The sequence below is a fragment of the Heterodontus francisci genome, chromosome 35, assembly GCF_036365525.1.
Source record: "Heterodontus francisci isolate sHetFra1 chromosome 35, sHetFra1.hap1, whole genome shotgun sequence".
Taxonomy (NCBI): domain Eukaryota; kingdom Metazoa; phylum Chordata; class Chondrichthyes; order Heterodontiformes; family Heterodontidae; genus Heterodontus; species Heterodontus francisci.
This window is the reverse complement of record NC_090405.1, coordinates 20,352,281-20,376,465: the sequence shown is the minus strand read 5'-3', so window position 1 is coordinate 20,376,465 and position 24,185 is coordinate 20,352,281. Positions and strand designations below refer to the sequence as shown.

Sequence of the window (24,185 nt, the reverse complement as noted above, 5' to 3'; positions counted from 1 at the left end):
GTTTGAAGAGTCCGTCTCTGCTGACAAGATCAAAGGCCTTGGTGATGTCGATCACAATATGTGCAGCTCTGTGGCGCAATGGATAGCGTGTTGGACTTCTAAACAATAATAAAGAAGGCATTCAAAGGTTGTGGGTTCAAATCCCACCAGAGTCAGATTTTGGACCAGAGACAGAAGAGCACGACAGAACAGAGAGTCAACAAGTGTGTCAAAAGCACCGACTCAGAGACAGAGCGAGAGAGAGAGGAGCACGGCAGGAGCGGAGCAGGGGTAAAAAAATCAAGGAGTGACATCACAATGGAGAGTGAGAGCAGGGAAACAGAGAGCCGCTGGGGTGAGTTTCCAGGATTTGGTTCTTGCTTCGGTGCAGTGGAAGGAGCTGTTTGGTGAGGAGCTGGTAAGCTGTGACATCACAGGCAAGCAGGTAGTTGATTGGTTTGGAAAAAGCTGCATGTTTGATGAGTATCTGGTAAGTGATTAAGGTCCATTTTAGTCCTAATGTTTAAAATAGTAAACAAACTAGTGGTAAGCTTAATAAAATATACAATAAAATAAACAACTGAATAAAATAATTAAGTAGTTAATTGAAACACGTTAAGGATGACAGGACAGGTGATGTGTCACAGCTGCAGCATGTGGGAGCTCCTGGATGCCAGTGTGATCCAGGGCAAACACATCTGCAGTAAGTGTTTAGTTTCTGCGGGAAAACACCTTTGACCACCGGTCCATCAGGCAGTGGTCTGCACGGAATGTCCTCAAGGGCCTACGGGAAAAGGAGACGGTGGATGCTGTCGGATGGTTCCCCAAGCAGACCGTCAAAGTCATTTGGCGGAATGCCTCATCACCAGAACTTTCAAACAAGCACCAAGACGTAGCTTGGCTGGTGGTGAGAAAGGCCCTCCCCGTCAGATCCTTCATGCACACCCGAAGTCTCGCCCCCTCCGCACAGTGCCCCCACATTGGCTGTGGTGGGGAAGAGACAGTCGCCCACCTCCTCCTGCAATGTGTCTTTGCAAAGCAGGTGTGGAAAGAGATGCAGTGGTTTTTGTCAAGGTTCATCCCAAGCAGCTCTGTAACACAGGAGTCTGTGCTCTACGGGCTGTACCCAGGGACGCACACCGAGACAAACATCAACTGCTGCTGGAGGACTATCAATTCGGTGAAAGACGCCCTTTGGTCTGCCCGAAACCTGCTGGTCTTCCAGCGCAAAGAGTTGTCCACCACCGAATGTTGCAGACTGGCACATTCCAAGGTCCAGGACTACGTGCTGAGGGACGCACTAAAGCTTGGGGCAGCCGCAGCAAAGGCTCAATGGGGAAAGACCACAGTGTAAGGTCCCCCCACCAAGCTGGACTGAGGGGCTGGATCCATGGAAAACCCCTCGAACTGTATCGTTAATATTCTCAATTGCTGTAAATGTAAAACTGTAATTGGCATGACAATAGTGAAATGGAAGGGTTGTGAAGAAACTCATGACAGTATTGAAGGAAACTGATCTCCCTTGCAATATTTGTATTTTTTGGTGCTGTTTGAAACTGTTTGGCAATGTAATTTTTGCAGATTTTTAAGAAGAAAGTATATTTTGGAAATAAAAAAAAAGTGTTTGCGGCTCAAAGAGTGAGAAAAAAGGAATGTAGTGGTAGTAGGCGACAGTATAGTCAGGTGGATTGACTCTGTTCTCTGCAGCAAAGAGCAAGAGTCCAGACGGCTGTGTTGCTTGCCAGTGCCAGGATTCAGGACGTCTGCTCAGGGCTGGAGTGAAACATACAATGGGAGGGGGAGGATCCAGTCTTCGTGGTCCATGTCGGTACCAGCGACATAGGCAGGACAAGGATAGAGGTTCTGCATAGTCAGTATGAGGAACTAGGCACCAAATTAAGTAGGAGAACCTCAAAGGTAATCATCTCTGGATTATTACCTGAGCCATGTGCAAATTGGCATAGGACAAATAAGATTAGAAAAATTAATGCGTGGCTCAAAGACTGGTGTGGTAGTAGTGGGTTCTGGTTCATGGGGCATTGGCACCAGTACTGGGGAAAGTGGTGGCTGTACCGTTGGGACGGTCTACACCTGAACCGTGCTGGTGCCGGTGTTCTCGCGAGCCACATAACTAGGGAAGTAGAGACAGTTTTAAACTGAATAGTGGGGGCAAGGGATCAAATTTGGGTAGATATGGTGAATCAAGGAGGAGAGGCAAGGCAAGAGAGAAAGGTATAAATATGGGAAATGATAAACAGACTGTGACAGGAAGGGACAGAGCATACAAATCTAAGAGTAAATCGACAGATAAGGCGAGAGGTTACAAAAATAATAAAAGGACAAAACTAAATGCTCTGTATCTGAATGCATGGAGCTTTCGAAACAAAACAGATGAACTGAGAGCACAAATAGAATAAATAAGTACGATCTGATAGTCATTACAGAGACATGGCTGCAGGGCGACAGAGATTGGAATGTGAATATTGGAGGTTACATGGCATTTAGGAAGGACAGGAAGTTTGGAAAAGGTGGTGGGGTAACTCTGTTAATTAATGATGGTATTAGCGCAATAGAGAGGGATGACCTGAGTTCAGGAGATCACGATGTAGAAGCAGTTTGAGTTGAGATGAGAAATAATGCAGGCAAGAAGTCACTTGTGGGAGTGGTGTACAGGCTACCTAACATTAACCACACTGTAGGATGGGATATAAAAAAAGAAATAATGGCAGCTTGTCAGAAAGGTACAGCAATAATTATGGGGGATTTTGATCTCCATATAGAATGGAAAATTCTGATGGGCAGAGGTAGCCTCGATGAGGAGTACATAGAATGTTTTTGGGATAATTTCTTGGAAAAATAAGTTCTGGAGCCAACCTGAGAGCAGGCTATACTAGACCTGGCATTGTGCAACGAGATAGGATTAATTAATGACCTCATAGTTAAGGTGCCCCCAGGTAGTAGCGATCATAATATGATTGAATTTTACATTCAGTTTGAGGGAGAGAAGAGTGAGTCCCAGACTAGTATTTTAAATTTAAATAAGGGCAATAATAAGGGCATGAAAGCAGAGCTAGCTAAAGTGAACTGGCAAATTAGGTTAAGGGATAGGTCAATAGAGATGCAGTGGCAGACATTTAAGGAAAATTTCAGAATAGACAGAATAGATACATTTCAACGAGAAAGAAAAATTCCAAAGGTGGGACTCACCATCCATGTTTAATGAAAACAGTTAAAGATACTATCAAACTTAAAGAAAAAGCCTATAATTATGCAAAGGTGGGAGGCAGGTCAGAAGATTGGACAGAATATAAAAAACAGCAAAGAATGACTAAAAGATTGATAAGGAAGGTAAAATTAGAGTATGAGAGAAAGCTAGCAAGAAATATAAAGAAAACTAGTAAGAGTTTCGATAGATATTTTAAAAAGAAAAGAGTTAACAAAGTGAGTGTTGGTCCTATGGAAAGTGTGTCTGGGGAATTAATAATGGATAATTAAGAGATGACAGATGAATTGAACAGATACTTTGGATTGGTCTTCACTATTGAGGATACAAATAACATCCCAGTATTAGCTGTAAGTCAGGAAATGGAAGGGAGGGAGGAACTCAAGAAAATTACAATCACCAGGGAAGTGGTACTAAACAAATTATTGGAGCTGCGGGCTGACAAGTCGCCAGGTCCTGAAGTGGCTAGTGAGATAGTTGATGCGCTGGTTTTAATTTTCCAAAATTCCCTCGCTTCGGGAAGGTTCTGTTAGATTGGAAAGTAGCGAATGTAATTCATTTATTCAAAAAGGGAGGGAGACAGAAAGCAGGAAACGACAGGCCAGTTAGCTTAACATCTGTCTTAGGGAAAATGTTAGGAGCGATTACTGAAGATGTTATAGCAGGGCATTTAGAAAAAATAAAGGTAATCAGGCAGAGTCAACATGGTTTTGTGAAAGGGAAATCATGTTTAACCAATTTATTGGAGTTCTTTGAGGGAGTTACATGTGCTGTGGATAAAGGGGAACCGGTGGATGTATTGTACTTCGATTTCCAGAAGGGTAAGGTGACATATCAAAGGTTATTGCAGAAAATAAAAGCTCATGGTGTCAGGGGTAACATATTGGCATGGATAGAAGATTGGCTAGCAAACAGGAAACAGAGAGTCAGCATAAATGGGTCATTTTCTGGTTGGCAAGAAGTAACGAGTGGTCCACAGGGATCTGTGCTGGGGCCTCAACCTTCTACAATTCTCGAAATGACTTTGATGAAGGGACCAAAAGTATGGTTGCTAAATTTGCTGATGACAAAGATAGGTAGGAAAGTAGGTTGTGAAGAGGACGTAAGGGGGCTACAAAGGGATATAGATAGGTTAAGTGACTGGGCAAAGACCTGGCAAATGGACTATAATGTGGGAAAGTGGGAAATTGTCCACTTTGGCAGGAAGAATAAAAAAGCATATTATCTAAATGGTGAGAGATTGCAGAGATCTGAGATGCAGGGGATCTGGGTGTCCTAGTGCACGAATCGCAAAAGGTTAGTCTGCAGGTACAGCACGTAATTAGGAAAGCTAATAAATGTTATCATTTATCGCCAGGGGAATTGAATACAATAGTAGGGAGGTTATGCTTCAGCTATACAGGGCATTGGTGAGACCTCTTCTGCAACACTGAGTACAGTACTGGTCTCCTTATTTATGGAAGGATGTAAATGCATTGGAGGTAGTACAGAGAAGGTTTACCAGACTAATACATGGAATGGGTGGGCTGTCTTACGAGGAAAGAATGGACAGGCTAGGTTCGTATCCACTCGAGTTTAGAAGAGAAAGAGGCGACATGATTGAAACATACAAGATCCTGAGGGGTTTTGACAGGGTGGATGTGGAAAGGATGTTTCCCCTTGTGGGAGAATCTAGAACTAGGGGTCACTGTTTAAAAATCAGGGGTCACCCATTTAAGACAGAGATGAGGAGCAATTTTCCCCCTCAGAGGGTCGTGAGTCTTTGGAATTTTCTTCCTCAAAAGGCAGTGGAAGCAGAGTCTTTGAATATTTTTAAGGGAGAGATGGATGGATTCTTTATCTGCAAGGGGGTGAAAGGTTATCGGAGGTAGATGGAAATGTGGAGTAATCAGTTCAGCCATGAGCTTATTGAATGGTGAAGCAGGCTCGAAGGGACGAGTGGCCCACTCCTGCTCCTAATTCGTATGTTCATATGTAAAGACAATGTAGAGTGGTCTGTACTGTTCACAGTACTTCTCCTGTAACTGCCGAAGTGAGACAATCATGTCGACTGTCGATCTACCAGCTCTGAAGCTGCACTGAGACTCAGGATCGATGTGTGATGTCAGGGTCTGCAATCTGGTCAGAGCAATGCGAGCAAAGACCTTCCCCACAATACTTAGCAAGGAGATGCCTCGCTAATTGCTGCAGTCACTGCGATTCCCCCTTATTGTTGTACAAGGTGACAATGTTTGCATCACGCATGTTTTGAGGTGCAGATCTTTCCTTCCAACAGAGACACAGAAGTTCATGGAGATGCTGCAGTAGAGCTGCTTTTCCACTCTTGATGATTCCAGGTGGAATACCATCATTTCCCAGGGCTTTACCACTGGCAAGATGGTCAATGGCTTTGTTGAGCTCCACTATGGTGGGGTCACTGTCCAGCTCCTCCATGACAGGGAAGTCTGGAATGGCACTGAGAGCCACTTCAATGACAATATTCTCCGTTATGTAGAGTTTAAGGTAATGCTCCACTCACCTTTCCATCTGCTTGTTAACAGATGATTCCACTTTGACACCGCACTGAGACCTTGAGCATTGTTGTCTGAAAGAGCCTGATCGAGGATGTTGAGGAACTCCTGGGTCCGTTCTGGATCAGTGGTTCATCAAGTGTTGATCTGAGGACGACGTTCTTCTTGGATGGATGAAGCTTCCTTGGCTGAAGCCTGACCTTGTTACACACCAGGGAGTGATCAGTGTCACAGTCAGCGCTGTGATAGCTCTGAGTGATGAGGACACTGCTGAGGGTGGTATGTCTGGTGATGATAAGGTCTAGCTGGTGCCAGTGGTGTGATCTCAGATGTCTCCAGGACACCTTGTGGCACAGCTTGACCTGGAAGTAGCTGTTCATCACACAGAATCCATGGTGACAGCATAGCTCCAGCAACCTCTGTCCATTTTCATTCATCTTGCCAATCCCCTGGTGCTCTATGCTCGTTGGCCAAGCTGTAGTCAGTACCCAAGCTTGCGTTGAAGTCTCCTAGAAGGTACAGTCCCTCAGTGCTGGGAATTCTACTGATGGCAGTATCAAGTGTCACATAGAATTGATCCTTGACATCTGGGATGGAGGTGAGTGTCGGGACATAGATGCACATGAGATTAACTGGGCCCACGCTTGTTGACAAGTGAAGAGTAAGAAGTCTCTCTGAGCCTACTGTGGGTGGTTCACTCATCTCAAGTGGCGTGTTTTTTACTGTGAAAACCACTCCATGCTCACGAGTTGCATCTTGGGCTTTCCCCTGCCAGAAGAAGGTGTAGTGTTTCTCTTTGAGGGATCCACTTTGAACGAGTCTAGTTTCTTGCAGCACAGCAATGTCCACATTGAGCCTTGTGAGTTCTTTGTCCATCAAAGCTGTCTTGTGTGTGTCATCAACCTGCAGAAGGGTGTCAGTAAGGCCAGGACACATGGTCCTCACATTCCAGCTTGCGATGCGAAGGACTGGTGTCTTCTTTGTTGAGCTTGTTTTTCTTGGTGCATTGATTATCAATCCGTCTGTTGAGAGATGACTCTCTAAGCTCCAAGCACCCATTGAAGCAAGGAGGTCGTGGCAGGACAGCACCTAACTGATTGGAGGCTACCCAGCTTGGAGTGGGTGGTAGCTATCCAATGAGTTGCGATGATCTCTTCAACTGTCAGAAGTAACCCCTGGCGCTCATACTCTGCACCAATTGAGTGAGAGCTTATAATCGGTAACCGTTTCTTCCCGTGTTGTGCTAATGTTTAAGCACAAATAGTGTCCTCTACACGGCACGTTAGTACTGAACACAAAATGGCTCCTTTGGTCATGTGTTAATTATAAAATGGCTTTCTTGACCTTGTTAGTTATTACAATGGATACATTATAAAAATGGTCAAATTAAACTAAGATCGAACTACCCAAGCTTACCTGCATCCTCCAGTCCTCTGGCAACATTCCCATATTTAAGGAGGATTGAAAGATTGTGGTTCGAGTCTCTGATATTTCCACCCTGACTTCCCTCAGCAACCCAGGATGCAGCCCATTCAAACTGGGTGACTTTTCTACTGTGAGAGCTGCCAACCTTGTAATTGTCTCCACTTTATCTATTTTCATCCTGTCCAATTTCTTCACTTCCTCCTCCTTTACTGTGACATTTGCAGCATCCGCTTATTTTGTGATACTTAATTAGTGCCTCAGCCACACCCTCTGCCTCCACAGGATCTCCTAATTGACCCACCCTTTCATTGACTGTCCATATGTTGGTAAAAGACTTCAGTGTTCCCAGTTATGTGACCTGCTAATCTTTTCTCATACATTCTCTTGCTGATCTCATTTCCTTTTTCAGCTCTCCTCTGTACTTTCTGTATCTGCTTGTTTCTCTACTGCATATAAATCCTCACATGATTTCGATATTAATGATTTTTGAACTATTTTGTTGAAGGATTGAGTTTTGTAAATTTCTCCCTAGCTCCCCTCATGGTCAGGCAGAAAGTTTAACTGCTGTGTTTTCAAACAGCAACAGCTTTATTTGAAAAGCCATTCTGACAGGATTCCGGGTTTTAATCCAGTCACAAATCTGGTTCTGATGTCTTGTGGCTCCAGCTGTCACATGACCTGTCAGAGGATGACCTCATAATTGACCCAGTCATGGAGCTGTGGGTTGATGTTTAAATTGTTGCAAAATAATTTTCCAGAAGGACAATCAAAATGAATCGATATATAAAAGGTAGATTTTGTGAATTTGTGCTCCCAGTGGAAATCCCTGCAGAGTCTGCTGGTTTTCATATCCCCAATTCCCCACAGGAAGCTCTGTGTCGGAATCTGTATTCATTATATCAATATTATACAGAATCATTTCATGGGAGACCCCAGTGTGAATTGTAAACAGGTGGTTCAGTTTTAACTTTCAAATTAACACAGAAGCAAAATACTGCAGATACTGGAAATCTGAAATAAAAACAGAAAATGCTGGAAATACTCAGCAGGTCTGGCAGCATCTGTGGAGAGAGAAACAGAGTTAACGTTTGTGGTCTGTGACCTTTCATCAGAACTGGGCTGAAATTGTCTGAGGGCCAAGTGGCCTCTTTCTGTGCCTTAAACTTTCTATAAGTCTAAGATTCTATGAGATTCTGGAATCAATTTCAGGGTCGATGACATTGCACTCTGTCAGGATAGGAAGATGGAGATTATTAAGTACAGTGCAAGAATATAGATGCTTTTACATTATTTTAATCAAAATTGATTTAAACTTTGTGTTCATGAATCCTATCTTTTGATCACAATGACACTGATAACAATGGAAAAAGCAAGACTTGCATTTCACGACCACAGGACATTGCAAAGCCTTTTATAGCCAATGAAGGACTTTCCAAGTGTAGTCACTGTAGTCAAGTAGGAAACATGGTGGCCAATGTGCGCACAGCAAGCTCCCAGAAACAACAACGTGATAAAAACGAGATAATCTGTTTTGAAGTGATGTTGATTCAGGGTTAAACAATGACCAGCATCCCAGAAATAATTCCCCTTCTGTTCTCTGAAATAGTGCCATGGTACCTTTAACATCCACCTGAGAGGGCAGAGGGATCCTCAGTTTTCTGTCTCACCTAAAAAACAGCATTTCTGATAGTGCAGCACTGCCTTAGTACTGTACTGGAGTGTCAGCCATTTTTAAAGGGCTGTTAGTCCTACTGGAAAATATTTAAAGGAAGATTAAATGAAATGAAATAAATACATTGCTTTTGCCTCTCTCCCATCCCCCCAATAACAGTTAAATTAATTATTTGCCCTTCCCTCCCAAAACCTACCTTTACCATCTGACCTTCCGCCCAAAACTGCACAAATTGTAAACTATAACCCTTCCCACCATCCCCTACACCCATGACATTAATTTGACTCCATCTCCCCACCCCCACACTGAGAAACATACCTTCTCCCCCCTCCCCACCAGTGTTGCACCTCATTTGCCCGGGTGGGGCTCCGAAGGCACGGTAGTGCCGGCCACTGGGCTGAAGATCGCAGCGGGATATCAGGAAGTGATGGGATAATAATTAATGCAGGTTTGTGGTCCCGTTGCCGAGCGGTGGAGGTCCCCCACAAGGCCTCGCCGTCGCCGGCAATATCGAGCCAGGCCCTGCCGGCGTTGAGGTCCGTGGCGGGTCTCATCCGGGGCCATCTTCAGGCGGCCCCCACCCCACCCCCACCACAGATCTTGACGTCGAGGGATCTATAGAATCCAGCCCATTGTTTCTGTCAATCTCAACTCCACAAGGATTTGTCTGTTAATTGTAGAAAAATTAAAGCTCTATAACCTTTTGATAAAAGGGTTCAAATCCATTTCCAAACAAATGATAGTTCTCATTGTATCTAGAACATGTTTTCTTACATATAAACATACCAATTAGGAGCAGGAGTAGACCACTCGGCCCCTCGAGCCTGCTCCACCATTCAATAAGATCATGGCTGATCTGATTGCAACCTCAACTCCACATTCCCACCTGCCCCTGATAACCTTTCACCCCCTTGTTTATCAAGAATCTATCTACCTCTGTCTTAAAATATTTCAGAATTTCTGTCGTCCAGCAACTCTCACTTTATTTCCTGGATTTCACCTAAAAAATGTATTTCCACACTTTGGATATCCTGTACTTCATTAATATTTTTGCTCTCTGGGGATTTCCCTTTAATTATATTCAGTGCTGGTATTTTACTGCCACACACTGACTGAAAGTGTCCCATCTTTCTGCAGGAAAAACACTCAGCTTCTTTGGCGAGGCAGTTTTCCCACTTGTGTCTCTCTCGGCCACACCTACTGCAATTGGTTGCAGCTACCACTAGATGCTCTTCCCGTCTTTCTTGTCTTTTACCACTAATTTTTCCTTTTGTTTTCTTAACAAATTCAATTGAGTCTGCAACTCTCGAGATCAGACTCTCCCTGTCCCCTTGGACAACGGATTGGTTAAACTTTCTAACCTCTGCTTGGCTGCTCAATTGATACTCTTTCGTTAATGTGAGATCAGCCCTGGACTGTAGATGATCTGAAGGGGTGTTGTCTAATACCCCGAACACAATCCTGTCTCCATTCAGCTCTTCTCTTAAGTTGCCGTATTCACAATCCTCCGTGAGTTTGTACAAGTCATTGATAAATGAATGAATACTCTCCCCTTTCTGTTTTGTACGCTTATTAAATTCAAAGTGATTCCTGACAATGCAGCTGCCAGCCGACGTCATCAGAGCGCTCCAAGCTGCGCACATGCACAAACAGTCTCCTGCGCTCTGAGATGCTGCGCATGCTCAGCCTACGTCTTCCAGGACGAAGTGGCGCATGCGCGGGAAAACTCTCTACCTCCTCTCAGCCACTCACTCCAGGCCGCTCACTGCCCGCTCCTCGCTACCCCGCTCCCCCGCCCTCCGGACGCTTGCTACCCCCCCACCCCCGCACTGCACTCTCTCCGTCCACTCACGCCCCGCTTCCCCCCCACGTCCCTCCAGACACTAGCTCTAAGCCATGCTGCTTCCCTCCTCTCGGCCTCTCGCTCCAACATTCGATCATTCTTCACCGCACCACCCGATAAAGCAAGGCGAGCCTCGAGGGGAGATGGGGCAATGTTGGAGCGAGTGGCCGAGAGGAGGGAAGCGGCAGAGCCCATGGCCTGGAGTGTGAGCGGCCAGAGAGCAGGATGGGGGTGGTGGTGGGTGAAGCGGGGAGTGAGCAGTCAGAGAGTGGGATGGGGGGAAGCGGGGAATGATCGTCCGGAGAATGGGATGGCACTGTTTAGAGGGGATTTGAGGAAAAAATGTTTCACCTCAAGGGTGGTTGGAATCTGGAACACATTGCCTGAAGGAGTGGTAGAGGCAGGAACCCTCACAACATTTAAGAAGTATCTAGATGAGCACTCAAAACGCCACAGAATACAAGGCTACGGCCACGTGCTGGAAAATGGGATTAGAATAGATAGGTACTTGATGGCCGGCACGGACACGATGGCCGAAGGGCCTGTTTCTGTGCTGTATAACTCTATGACTCTATGAAACCTCACTGAATTACAGAGGGTGTGCAGCACTGTCAGAGGTGCTGTCCTTCTGATGAGACTTCAAACAGCGCAACGCTCTCCGAGTATCAACCAAAACATGTCCATTGTGTAGATATGTGCCATATTTGCTTATGAAATGACAGTCACTACTCCGAAAGTAATTCACTTTAGGTGAATTAAGATGACTTGGTACTATATAACTGGCGAATGCACAAGAAGGAGCGGGGGACTGTTGGGGGTGGGACGGAGGCGGAGATGGCAACCTTTGAGGGGATTTTTGGGTTGAAGTTGTTTTCTGTGATAAATTGAGGAGCTCCATCTTTAAGCCTGGCAGCTGCCTGAATGTCACAGACAGTGACGTTTCAGTGGAAGAGGCTGCATTTGCGCATGTGCTAGTACAGCGTCACCTGGTGGTTGCGTTGTCAGCAAATGCAGCGTTTTAACTTTGGCTCCACGATGACATTTTTTTCCTCAATTAAAATAGGTCTTGAGTGCCTTAATAACTTCTTCACATGTTGCCTTCTGTTCTTCATGAGGATGTTGCCTTCACACTCCCTTCATTGCAGACAATAGCGTACTGACCTGTTCCATGTCTGGCTTCTGCACGAGACCCGATGCAGTACGATACCTTGCAAACCTCTGGAACCATCTTGGCCAGTCCTCGGCTTGGTCCAGTCCAGTGACCTTTTCAAAGGTACAGGCAAAGATTTCTCCATCTTCGCTTTGGTTTACTGTGGCCCCCATATAATATTTTGATATCTGTCAAGGCTTAGTACAGAATTTATAAGAATCTGACGGTTAAAATAACCTGAGTTTACTCTGCACATCTTGCATTGAAGGTTTCATCTACAACTCTCCATGAGGTGCCGTACAGATTATATTACAGCACTTCCTGTGATGATGCACACAGTCTATTTATATAATCTGCCCAGTAACAACCCAATGTCCACTCTTATATTATTGTACAAATGTGAGAAAAGCTGAGGATGGGAATGGAATGTCTGAATGAAGATTTCATGATGCTGATGATGTAAATGCGGCTGATCTGTTCCCCATTCCACAATCGCTCTTCATTTCTGTGCATGTTTCTCGATGCTGTTTCAACCAAATTGAAAAAGAATCACAAATCCTCCTCTGGAGCCTCAGGTGTCCATTCAGGAAAGGCATGGTGGCCAAGTGGTAAGGCGTCAGTCTCGTAAACTGAAGATTATGGGTTCAATCCCTGTCTGTGCCTGATGATTAGTTTCTCACTTTGCATGTGATGTTTCCAGAAAAGATGTCTGTTGCATTTGTGTCGGCCATCTGGAAATCAGTGTCATGTTACACTTTATCCTGGACACTGGGAAGAACATGAGGAGTCGCCACATGGTTCCTCGAGCCTTCTCTGCCATTGACAGAGTGAAAATAACTGAGGTTCAAGCACAGAACCTTATTACTGTGCATTTGCTTGATATTTAACAGAGCTATTCTATTAATCCCACATCCCGCACGCCTGTCCTTTCCCCCATTGCCCTGTTATATTTTCCATGTCAGGTATATATCCAATTCCATTTAGAGTTAACATTGAATCTGCTTCCACTGACCTTTCAGGATTGCATTCCAGACCAGAACAACACACTGCTGAAAAAACAATCTCCTCATCACAACTCGAATTCTTTTGTCAATTACTTTAAATGTGTTTCCTCTGGTTACTGACCCTTCTGTCACTAGCAACACTTTCTCCTTCTTTACTCTATCAAAACTCTTCAGGATTTGCATTTCCTGCTGCCTTTGCTGATTTAACAAGGCTGAGCACACATCACCAAAAGGAATATGATTGGCTCTGAATCACATTTATCCTTCCTGTCAATCTGATGTGGACCTTGTATTTTCCCGGAACCAAACAACCTGAGCAACAAGTGTGGGTTCCAGTGATTCCCACTGCTCTTAGAGAGAGAGGATGTGATAATGAGCCAGATAGAAGAAAGGAGTGAGATAGAGAGTAAAATAGCCCTGGTCTGTTTCTACTAACCCCCGGCCCCCTACTTAAAATGGCATCATTTTCTCTTGCCTCTCCACATTCTAATCCATTGATTAATGCAATCCTTTCATCTGGAACATAGAACATAGAACAGTACAGCACAGTACAGGCCCGTCGGCCCACGATGTTGTGCCGAACCTTTAACCTACCCTAAGATCAAACTACCTACATACCCTTCATTCTACTATCATCCATGTACCTATCCAAGAGTCACTTAAATGTCCCTAATGTATCTGCTTCTACTACCACCGCTGGCAGTGCACCCACCACTCTCTGTATTAAGAACCTACCTCTGACATCTCCCCGAAACCTTCCTCCATCACCTTAAAATTATGCCCCCTGGTGATAGCCCTTTCTGCCCTGGGAAAAAGTCTCTGGCTATCCACTCTATCTATGCCTCTCATCATCTTGTACCCCTCTATCAAGTCACCTCTCATCCTTCTTCGTTCCAATGAGAAAAGCCCTAGCACCCTCAACCTTTCTTCGTAAAACATACCCTCCAGTCCAGGCAGCATCCTGGTAAATCTCCTCTGCACCCTCTCTAAAGCTTCCACATCCTTCCTATAATGAGGCGACCAGAACTGAACACAATATTCCAAGTGTGGTCTAACCAGGGCTTTATAGAGCTGCAGCATAACCTCGCGGCTCTTAAACTCAATCCCCCTGTTAATGAAAGCCAACACACCATACGCCTTCTTAACAACCCTATCAACTTGGGTGGCAACTTTGAGCGATCTATGGACATGGACCCCAAGATCCCTCTGTTCCTCCACACTCCCAAGCATCCTGTCTTTAAGCCTGTATTCTGCATTCAAATTCGACCTTCCAAAATGAATCACTTCACACTTTTCCAGGTTGAACTCCATCTGTCCCTTTAATTCCTGTTTCCTAATCCATTGATGTTTCACAATGTACTGAACTGTCCCAATCCATTGATATAACTCAGTCTATAGAATTTCCCAATCCACTGATATTTTCCAGTCCATTGACTTTCCCAATCCATTAATGGTTCCTGACCATTGACATTCCCAATCCATTTATATTGCCTGTGATTTCAAAGCAACTGTGGAATACAAATAGTATCAGTATTATCAGATACATGGAGACGAGGTGCAATAGCCAAGTGGACAGATGTTGGGTTTATAAAGAATAAAGCACTGGCTCGATATTTGTCCAGTCTATCACTGGATCTGAACTCTCAACCTACTGTATTTCTGTGGGTCTGCTGACTTGTAGATGTGAAGAACCATTGGATGTTTCTCAATCCTCTGACTTTTCTCATTCTTGTGCCATATTTGTTCCTTTGGGTTCACCAGTGAAGAAAATTATTCCCTTTTACATTTGGTGAAGACTTTCATAACCTCACATCCTTGTGTCTCACCATCTCAGATCAAACTCCCTACAGAAACTTTAAACATTTAACTATTCTGCTGGAAATATTTTCAAGGGCGCAGCCATTCCTTCATTACGCTTCCTTCTTTGACATGTGATTGACAAATATGTGTGTAATGGAGAGAGAGAGAGTGAAAAAAAGAGAGAGAGTGCGATAGAAAGTTAGAGGACCAGCTAAAGACAGATAGAGAGAGAGAGGCAGAGAGAGGTAAAGCGATAGACAGAGAGAGAGAGAGAGAGAGAAGGAGAGAGAGTCATTGAGTCCTGGAGTCACTACAGTACAGGAAGTCATTTTGCCCATCAAGCCCATGTAAATCAATCCATTCAGTCCCATTCCCCCGCTCTATCCCCATAGCCCTGTAAGTTATCTAAACCTGTCATATTTATTATAATCTTGTACATGTCTATCAAATCTCCCCTCAATCTCCTTTGCTGCAAGGAGAACAACCCCAGCTTCTCCAACCTAACCTTACAGCTAAAATCCCTCATGTCTGGAACCATTCTGTTAAATCTCCTCCACCCTCTCAAGGACACTCACATCCCTCCAAAAGTGTGTTGACTAGAACTGGATGCAATTCTCTGGTTGTGGCCCAACTAGAAATTTATACAGGTTCAGCATAACTTCCCTACTTTTGTACTCAGTACCTCTATTTATGAAGCCCAAGATCCCATATGCTTTGCTAACTACTTTCTCAATGTGTCCTGCCACCTTCAAAGAACTATGCATATGAATCCCCAGGTTTTTATTCCTAAAAATATGCTTTATTCATATAAATCTGTAAAAAATGCATTAGACAACAGTTCAAAACAGCACCAAGTTGACATTCCAAAAAGTGCAAAGGAAATCAGTTTTCTTCAATACAGGAGTGAGTTGCCTCACAACCCTTCCATTCCATTTTACCTGACATGGACATTTTACAGCAAACACATATCTGGTGTATACAGCACGAGGGGTTTCCAATGAGTCCAGCTGCCCAGTTCACTATGGCGGGGGGACCTTACACAGTGGTCTTTCCCCATTGAGCCTTTGCAGTGGCTACCCCAAGCTTTAGTGCGTCCCTCAGCACGTAGTCCTGGACCTTGGAATGTGCCAGTCTGCAACACTCGGTCGTGGACAACTTTTTGCGCTGGAAGACCAGCAAGTTTAGGGCAGACCAAAGAGTGTCTATCACCAAATTGATGGTCCTCCAGCAGCAGTTGATGTTTGTCTCGGTTTGCATCCCTGGGAACAGCCCGGAGAGCACAGACTCCTGTGTTACAGAGCTACTTGGGATGAACCTCGACAAAAACCACTGCATCTCTTTCCACACCTGCTTTGCAAAGACACATTCCAGAAGGAGGTGGGCAACTGTCTCTTCCCCACCTACTCAGCAGAGATGACATCTGTTATTGAAGCAAAAAGCAGAACCGACCTGATGCACAACATGAAACCAGCAGCCAGAACATTATATGACTTGAAATTAGCCAAGGCAGTTGTGCAAAAGACAGTGAGACACTGCGCAAATAAACACTGGACAAAATCACAAATGTAACAATGCTTTCAAAAGCAAATCTCCCAAGTATGCTCACACTCATCAAGCAGAGGTGACTTTGCTGGCTCAGGCACATTTGCAGGATGGAAGATGACACATTCCCAAGGGTATTCTGTATGGGGAGGTCGCCGGAGACAGAAGACCAGTTGGATGCCCAAAGCCCCACTTCAAGGATGCCTGCAAGCAGGACATGAAGGCCCGAAACATCGATTTTCACACATGGGAGACACTGGCCAACAACAGAGGGAAATGGTGATATTACCCCTGGACTGGTGTGTGCGTCACCATGACGATCAGTGACTACAGCAGCTTGACAGCAGGTGCCAACATGGAAAACAGCGACACCTGATAATCCCACCTCATATGTGTCACTTGTGGAAGAACCTGCCTCTCACAGATTGACCTCTTCAGCTATCGGACAAAGTGCACCATGGGAAACTATCCCATCACCAATGGATTTGCTGCAAGTCCATCATCTCACATAGAAGGAAGGATGACGACGACGACATCTACAACCAGGGCGGCCCATCGTGCCTGTGGCAGCTCTTTCATTTCCTTTCAACTATTTATCAAAATTCCCTTTTCAACCTTACGATTGAGTCTCCTTCCACCATTCTCTCAGGCAATACATTCCAGACCAAAAACAACAACAACTTGTGTGTAAATTTATAGAGCACCTTTAACGTAATACAGCGTCCCATGGCACTTCACAGGAGTGTCGGAAAGCAAATTTGGACCCCAAGCCACACAAGACCGTATTAGAGCAGATGGTCAAAAGCTTGGTCACAGAAGTCGGCTTCCATGAGTGTTTTAAAGGAGGGAAGAGAGGTCGAGAGGCGGAGAGTTCAGGGAGGGAAATCTCGGGCTTCGGGCCTGGACAGCTGATGTCACAGCTGCCAGCGGTGGAGCGATAAAAATCAGCGATGCTCAAAAGACCAGAATTGGAGCAGGGCCGGAATCTCGGGGGGAGTGCACCAAATAAAATCCGGCCCTTTGTACCCCACTCACAGCTGGCATTCCCACCGAGCTTTTTATTATCAATCAATTTCCCTCTTGCAGTTCTATTTCACACCAAGAGATGTCAGTCTCATGCCATTTCACAGCAAGCTGCAGACAAGCTACTTGACTGCCAGTCTAATACTGTGTTGAGTGGACAAGGATGTGTGTGGTGTGCAGTGTGTGGTATGCAGCAAGGTTAGACTCAAACCAAAGAAGCTGCATCACTCCAAGCGGAAGGGCCGCCCGCGCATCAACACTAGCAGAATTTCTTATCCACAGCTGTTACGTAAGTTTCTAAATTCACTTGATAAAGTCCTTCAAAACACTCCTACAGGGGATGCAGAGACCAAGTGGGCCCACATCAGAGATGCCATCTATGACTCAGCTATGATCACCTATGGCAAACGTGTGAAGCAGAATGCAGACTGGTTTCAATCAAACTTTGAAGAGCTGGAATCTGTCATAGCCGCTAAGCGCATTGCACTGTTGAACTACAAGAAAGCCCCCAGCGAGTTAACATCCGTAGCTCTTAAAGCAGCCAAGAAGCGCTGCACAAAGAAAAGCCAGGCACTGTGCAAATGACTACTGGCAACACCTATGCAGTCATATTCAGCTGGCCTCTGACACCGGAAACATCAGAGGAATGTATGATGGCAATAAGAGAGCTTTTGGGCCAACCATCAAGGAGATCGCCCCCCTCAAATCTAAATCAGGGGACATAATCACTGACCAACGGAAGTCAATGGACTGCTGGGTGGAGCACTACCGAGAACTGTACTCCAGGGAAAATGTTGTCACTGAGACCGCCCTCAATGCAGCCCAGTCTCTGCCAGTCATGGATGAGCTGGACGGACAGCCAACAAAATCGGAACTCAGTGATGCCATTCATTCTCTAGCCAGCAGAAAAGCACCTGGGAAGCACAGCATTACCCCTGAAATAATCAAGACTACCAAGCCTGCTATACTTCCAGCACTCTACGGACTGTTTTGCCTGTGCTGGGACGAGGGAGCAGTACCACAGGACATGCGCGATGGCAATATCATCACCCTCTATAAGAACAAGGGTGACCGCGGTGACTGCAACAATTACCGTGGAATCTCCCTGTTCAGGATATTGGGGAAAGTCTTCACTCGAGTCACTTTAAACAGGCTCCAGAAGCTGGCTGAGCGTGTCTACCCTGAGGCACAGTGTAGCTTTCGAGCAGAGAGATCCAACATTGACATGCTGTTCTCCCTTTACCAGCTACAGGAGAAATGCCGTGAACAACAGATGCCCCTCTACGTTGCTTTTATAGATCTCACCAAAGCCTTTGACCTCGTCAGCAGACGTGATCTCTTCGGACTACGAGAAAAGATTGGATGTCCACCAAAGCTACTAAGTATCATCACCTCATTCCATGACAATATGAAAGGCACAATTTAGCATAACGGCACCTCATCAGACCCCTTTCCTATCCTGAGTGGCATGAAACAGGGCTGTGTTCTCGCACCTACATTGTTTGGGGTCTTCTTCTCCCTGCTGCTCTCACATACGTTCAACCCTTCAGAAGAAGGAATTTTCCTCCACACAAGATCAGGTGGCAGGTTGCCCGTCTAAAAGCGAAGACCAAAGTACGGAAAGTCCTCATCAGGGAACTCCTCTTTGCTGACGATGCTGCATTAATATCTCACACTGAAGAGTGGCTGCAGAGTCTCATCGACAGGTTTGCGGCTGCCTGCAACGAATATGGCCTAACCATCAGCCTCAAGAAAAAGAACATCATGGGACAGGACGTCAGAAATGCTCCATCCATCAATATCGGCGACCACGCTCTGGAAGTGGTTCAAGAGTTCACCTACCTAGGCTCACCTATCACCAGTAACCTGTCTCTCGATGCAGAAATCAACAAGTGCATGGGAAAGGCTTCCACTGCTATGTCCAGACTGGCCAAGAGAGTGTGGGAAAATGGCGCACTGACACGGAACACAAAAGTCCAAGTGTATCAAGCCTGTGACTAAGTACCTTGCTCTACGGCAGTGAGGCCTGGACAACGTATGTCAGCCAAGAGCGACGTCTCAATTCATTCCATCTTCGCAGCCTCCGGAGAATCCTTGGCATCAAGTGGCAGGACCGTATCGCCAACACATCCCCAGCATATACACCCTAGTGAGCCAGTGGCACTTGAGATGGCTTGGCCATGTGTGCACATGGAAGATGGCAGGATCCCCAAGGACACATTGTACAGCGAGCTCATCACTGGTATCAGACCCACCGGCCGTCCATGTCTTCGCTTAAAAGACGTCTGCAAACGCGATATGAAGTCCTGTGACATTGATCACAAGTCGTGGGAGTCAGTTGCCAGTGATCGCCAGAGCTGGCGGGCAGCCATAAAGGTGGGGCTAAAGTGTGGCGAGTCGAAGAGACTTCGCAGTTGGCAGGAAAAAAGACAGAAGCGCAAGGGGAGAGCCAACTGTGTAACAGCCCTGACAACCAATTTTATCTGCAGCACCTGTGGAAGAGTCTATCACTCTAGAATTGGCCTTTATAGCCACTCCAGGCGCTGCTTCACAAACCACTGACCACCAATGGTGCTTACCCATTGTCTCTCGAGACAAGGAGGCCAAAGAAGAAGAAGATTCTTCCACCTCTCTGAGATTTGCCTACATATTTTCTCCTCTATCTCTTCCTGTCTGTTTAGAGGCCTGTAGTACACTCCCAGCCAAGTGATTGTCCCCTTTTTGTTTTTAAGTTCTACCCATATGGCCTCATTTGAGGAATTTCTAAGATATCATCCTTCCTTACTGCAGTAATTGACTCCTTGATCAACAGTGCAATGCCACCTCCTCTTTTACCCCCTCACCTGTCTTGCCTGTAGATTCTGTACCCTGGAATACTGAGCTGCCAGTCCAGCCCCTCCCTCAACCATGTCTCTGTGATAGGAATAAGATCATAATCCCATGTGCTAATCATCGCCCTCAATTCATCTGCCTTATTACTAAGACTCCTTTCATTAAAATAGATGCAATCCAGCCTTGCATTTTTCACTTGTGCCATAACAGGTCTTTATTTGCTCTGCCTTCCAGACTGACTCAGTTTCTCTTTTAAATTTGACTGTGTTTAACCCCCTACTGTACCTCCACTCTGTATCCGACCCCCCTGCCAAATTAGTTTAAACCCCGCCTACCCCCCAAAACAGCACTGGCAAACCTCTCAGCAAGTATGTTGGTCCGTTCCAGTTCAGGTGCAACCCGTCCAACTTGTACAGGTCCCACCTTTGCCAGAAACAGACCCAGTGGTCGAGGAAACTAAGGCCCTCCCTCCTGCACCATATCCTCAGCCATGCATTCATCTGCTCTACCCTCTTATTCCTATACTCATTAGCATGTGGCATTGGGAGTAATCCAGAGATTACAACCTTTGAGGTCCTGCTTTTTAATCTGCTATCTCGCTCCCTAAATTCTGGTTGCAGGACCTCATCCCTCTTTCTTCCTATGTCATTGGTGCCAATGTGTACCATGACCTCTGACTGTTCACCCTCCCCCTTGTCCTGCAGCCACTCTGTGACATCCTTGACCCTAGCACCAGGGAGGCAACATACCATCCTGGAGTCACGTTTGCAGCCACAGAAATGCCTATCTGTACCTCTTACGATAGAATCCCCTATCACTATAGCTCTTCTACTCCTTTTCCGCCCCTCCTGTGCAGCTGATCCACCTGTGGTGCCACAGACTTGGTTCTTGCTGCATTCCCCTGAGAAGCTATTTCCCCTAACAGTATTCAAAGTAGAAAATCTGTTAGAAAGCGAGATGGATCCAGGGGACTCCTTCACTACCTGCCTAGTTCTTCTACTCTGCCTGGTGGTCACCCATTCCCTTTCTACCTGAGCAGTCTTTACCTGCGGTGTGACCACCTCCCTAAATGTGCTATCCACAATGATCTCAGCCTCGCGGATGCTCCACAGTATCTCCAGCCGCCGCTCCAGATCCAAAACGTGGATTTCGAGTAGCTGCAGCTGGAGACACTTCCTGCACACGTGTTCGCCCTGGACACTGGAAGTGTCCCTGACTTCCCACATTGCACAGGAGGATCACTCCACATTGCTCAGCTGCCCTGCCATGACTTACCCTTAATTTATCCCCTTAAATTACCCAAAAATTAAAATTATTTACACTAGGGACCTTGATTCTCCCCCAAAAAACACGACCTCCTTTATTGAAAAAACTGTAGACCTTTCCCTTTACTTTTAGTTACTGACCCAGCTATTTAGAGTAACTCCCTAACAGCAGATACTCACCAACCAATCACCTTGCAGCCTTCCTATGACATCACTGCTCACTTTGTTTTCAAACTCCGGCGTGCCTGGACTGCTCTCCGCTCCTCTCCCGGAAGGTGAGTGACAAGGCCGCGATCCTCAGGCTCAATTTATCGGCTCCACTCTCGGTGTTCTCCCCTCAGGTCCAGTCCTCTCCCGGAAGGTGAGTGACTGGGCCGCGATCCTTGTGCTCAATTTATTGGTTCTGCTCTCGGCGTTCTCCCCACAGGTCCACTCTTCTCCGCTCCGCTCCCGGAAGGAAAGTAAGTCTGGTATCTGTGACGGACAATGAGGAGAAACACAATATCAGGAGAGAGTGAAATACATTTTCCTCTTGAGACGATATTATTTATTATATTTCAGCTGTTTCTTGTTAAGCAAATATTTTGGCGGGCTTTTCAAATTTGTGAATGGGTTTCAGCTCTGACAATTTGCCGCTGTCAATCTCCACCCCATTTTCTCATTGCTCTTTGATGATCGGCGGAATAGCAGCTACCTGATTGGTGACAGGAACCAGCCAATGAGATTCAGCAGACAGTAACCAATCAGAAGTAGCCGGACTGTATTCCTCCAGAAGGTAAAGCAGGGAAGTGCAGGAGGAATTCTTCACTCTTTGTGAAAGTATTTGTGAGATTGTGGAAATGTCTGGAAGAGGAGCAGGGGAGAGACCATGATCCTGTCTCAGGTAAGTTTTTGAGTAAAATGGCTGTAACCAATTCTGTAACTTCAGGCCAGGGAGTGTGTAACACCGTTCGGGTGGCAGTGAAGGATAATGATGGAGATGCACCGGTTGATCGTACCTTCTTCATTAAGAAAATCCTTATTGATTGCTGTGGATTCCAAGCTGCGAACATCTTCTGCCTGCAGGACTTCCCCAGCTGTGGATATTTTAACGTGACCGGGTGGTGAGAAGCCACCTCTACAACCCCCATGTTCCTGTCATGGATGTACTCACCTTCCTCACCAGGTATGTTGAGGTGGCCGGCGGCAGCACTGATGTCAAGGACCCATTTGGGATTTGGAACAGCTAGCGGCAGGTCAAGGTGACCTTGAAGGTCGATGCCAACGGAGCCATCATCCATCCTCCCTCCAGCTTCGCTTTCGGGGGAAGTCGAGGCTTCATGGTCTATGCGGAGCAGCCCAGAGTTTGTCGTACCTGCGGCAAATCTGGTCACGTAGCAGCTAACTGCAGCACAGTCGTCTGCAAGAACTGCAAGAAGGAAGGCCATCAGACCAAGGACTGTAAACAGAGTAAGTACTGCAACCTGTGAGGTGGGGCAGGCCGCCTCTACAAAACCTGCCCCAAACACTGCCTCAGTTATGCTCAGACAGCAAGGACCAAGGAAAGGCTGGGTTAAGGAATGGTGAACATGTCTGGTGCTGGGAGGGAAACAAGCAATCCTCCCCACAGCGATGAAAGTCTATCTGAGAAAGAGAAGAAAGAGGAGGCAGCTGCAACCAGTGACCCAACACCTACTCCGTGCCTGGAAACTCCTCCTCCACAGACAGAATTAATGGAGGAGGAGGCAGCAGATGGACAAACAGGTCAGTGGCAGGTGGTACAAAGGAAGACCACAAAGAAAAAAGCTCCAAAAAAAGAACAGGTCAACACCCAAACCAGTGGCAAGAGGAGGCTACCGTCTGAGACAGACTACAGCAGCTCCTCCTCACTGGATGAGGAAGGGCCAGAACGATGGCACCTCCAAAAGAAGCAGCAGAACTCAAAGGAGCTGGAAGATAAAGCCCACCAGCTCCGGGGCACTGGAAGCTGTGACACGCCCAGCGCACCCCAAACCAAAAGCATGGAACCCAAGGAGATGCTCAGTGCACCCCAGCTCCGGGAGACCGAGAGCAGCAAAGTGTCCTGCGCACTCCAGCTCCAGCTCCGGGAAGTCAGGAACAGTGATGTCTTCGAGGAGGGACCGAGGGGAAAGACACCAACAATAGAGGGCAACCCAAGCCTTGCTGCCTACAAGACCCGCCCCCCCACCCGCCGATGTCACCCCAGTGGAACAAAACCCTCATGAATAACCATGAGGGGTTTCTGGGCTCAACGAATGTGAAACAGCTTGCGTACACTATGGGTATGCAGGAACATACTCAAGGACTGGGACTAGCAAGGACACCTGGTGTGGGAAGCAACACCCAACTTTATAGTGGATATAAAGATTGCTTCGATTAACATGCATTGTGTTAAATCCACCACGTGCTGTGTTTCAACCTTGGATGACTTCGCAAAGGTCAAAGCCGGCGTACTGTTTTGTCAGGAGTGTGGAATCCTGCACCGCAGCACTTACAGGCAATGGTCACGATGGTGATCCCATGGGACCTCGATCTGGTCCAGGGGAAATGATTCCTGTTGCTCCGGCCTGGGGATTCTGCTGCGGGAAGGCAATTTAACCATCTCTGAAGTTAAGATGCTGGTGGGCGGTCGCCTTCTCGTAGCAGATGTAATGTACAACAATGCTCTGCTCCATTTAAGCAACGTATATGCCCCGGTCCAATACAGTGAGCGGCTGACCATCCTCCAGCAGCTCACACTGCTGCTGGCGACATCCAGGCCGGTCATTCTTGGAGGTGACTTCAACTGCATCATTGATGCAGCTGGACGATCTGGCAGTGACGACAGAAAACTGGACGCTCCGCACAGATTCTTAAAGGAAACAGTATAAAATGCCAAACTGCACAATGTCTTCAGCAAACCTGCAGACAGAGAGCA

At 46.3% G+C, this 24,185-nt stretch overlaps 2 non-coding genes across 2 annotated transcripts; both read left to right on the top strand.

Moving 5' to 3' along the window:
* The first annotated feature begins 64 nt into the window (after nucleotides 1-64).
* On the top strand, nucleotides 65-155 carry trnar-ucu (transfer RNA arginine (anticodon UCU)). The gene is given in 2 exon segments: nucleotides 65-101; nucleotides 120-155. It is a non-coding gene; the product is annotated as a tRNA-Arg (tRNA).
* Nucleotides 156-12,393: 12,238 nt separating this feature from the next.
* Nucleotides 12,394-12,465, top strand: trnat-cgu (transfer RNA threonine (anticodon CGU)). The gene has a single exon. It is a non-coding gene; the product is annotated as a tRNA-Thr (tRNA).
* Nucleotides 12,466-24,185: the final 11,720 nt, after the last annotated feature.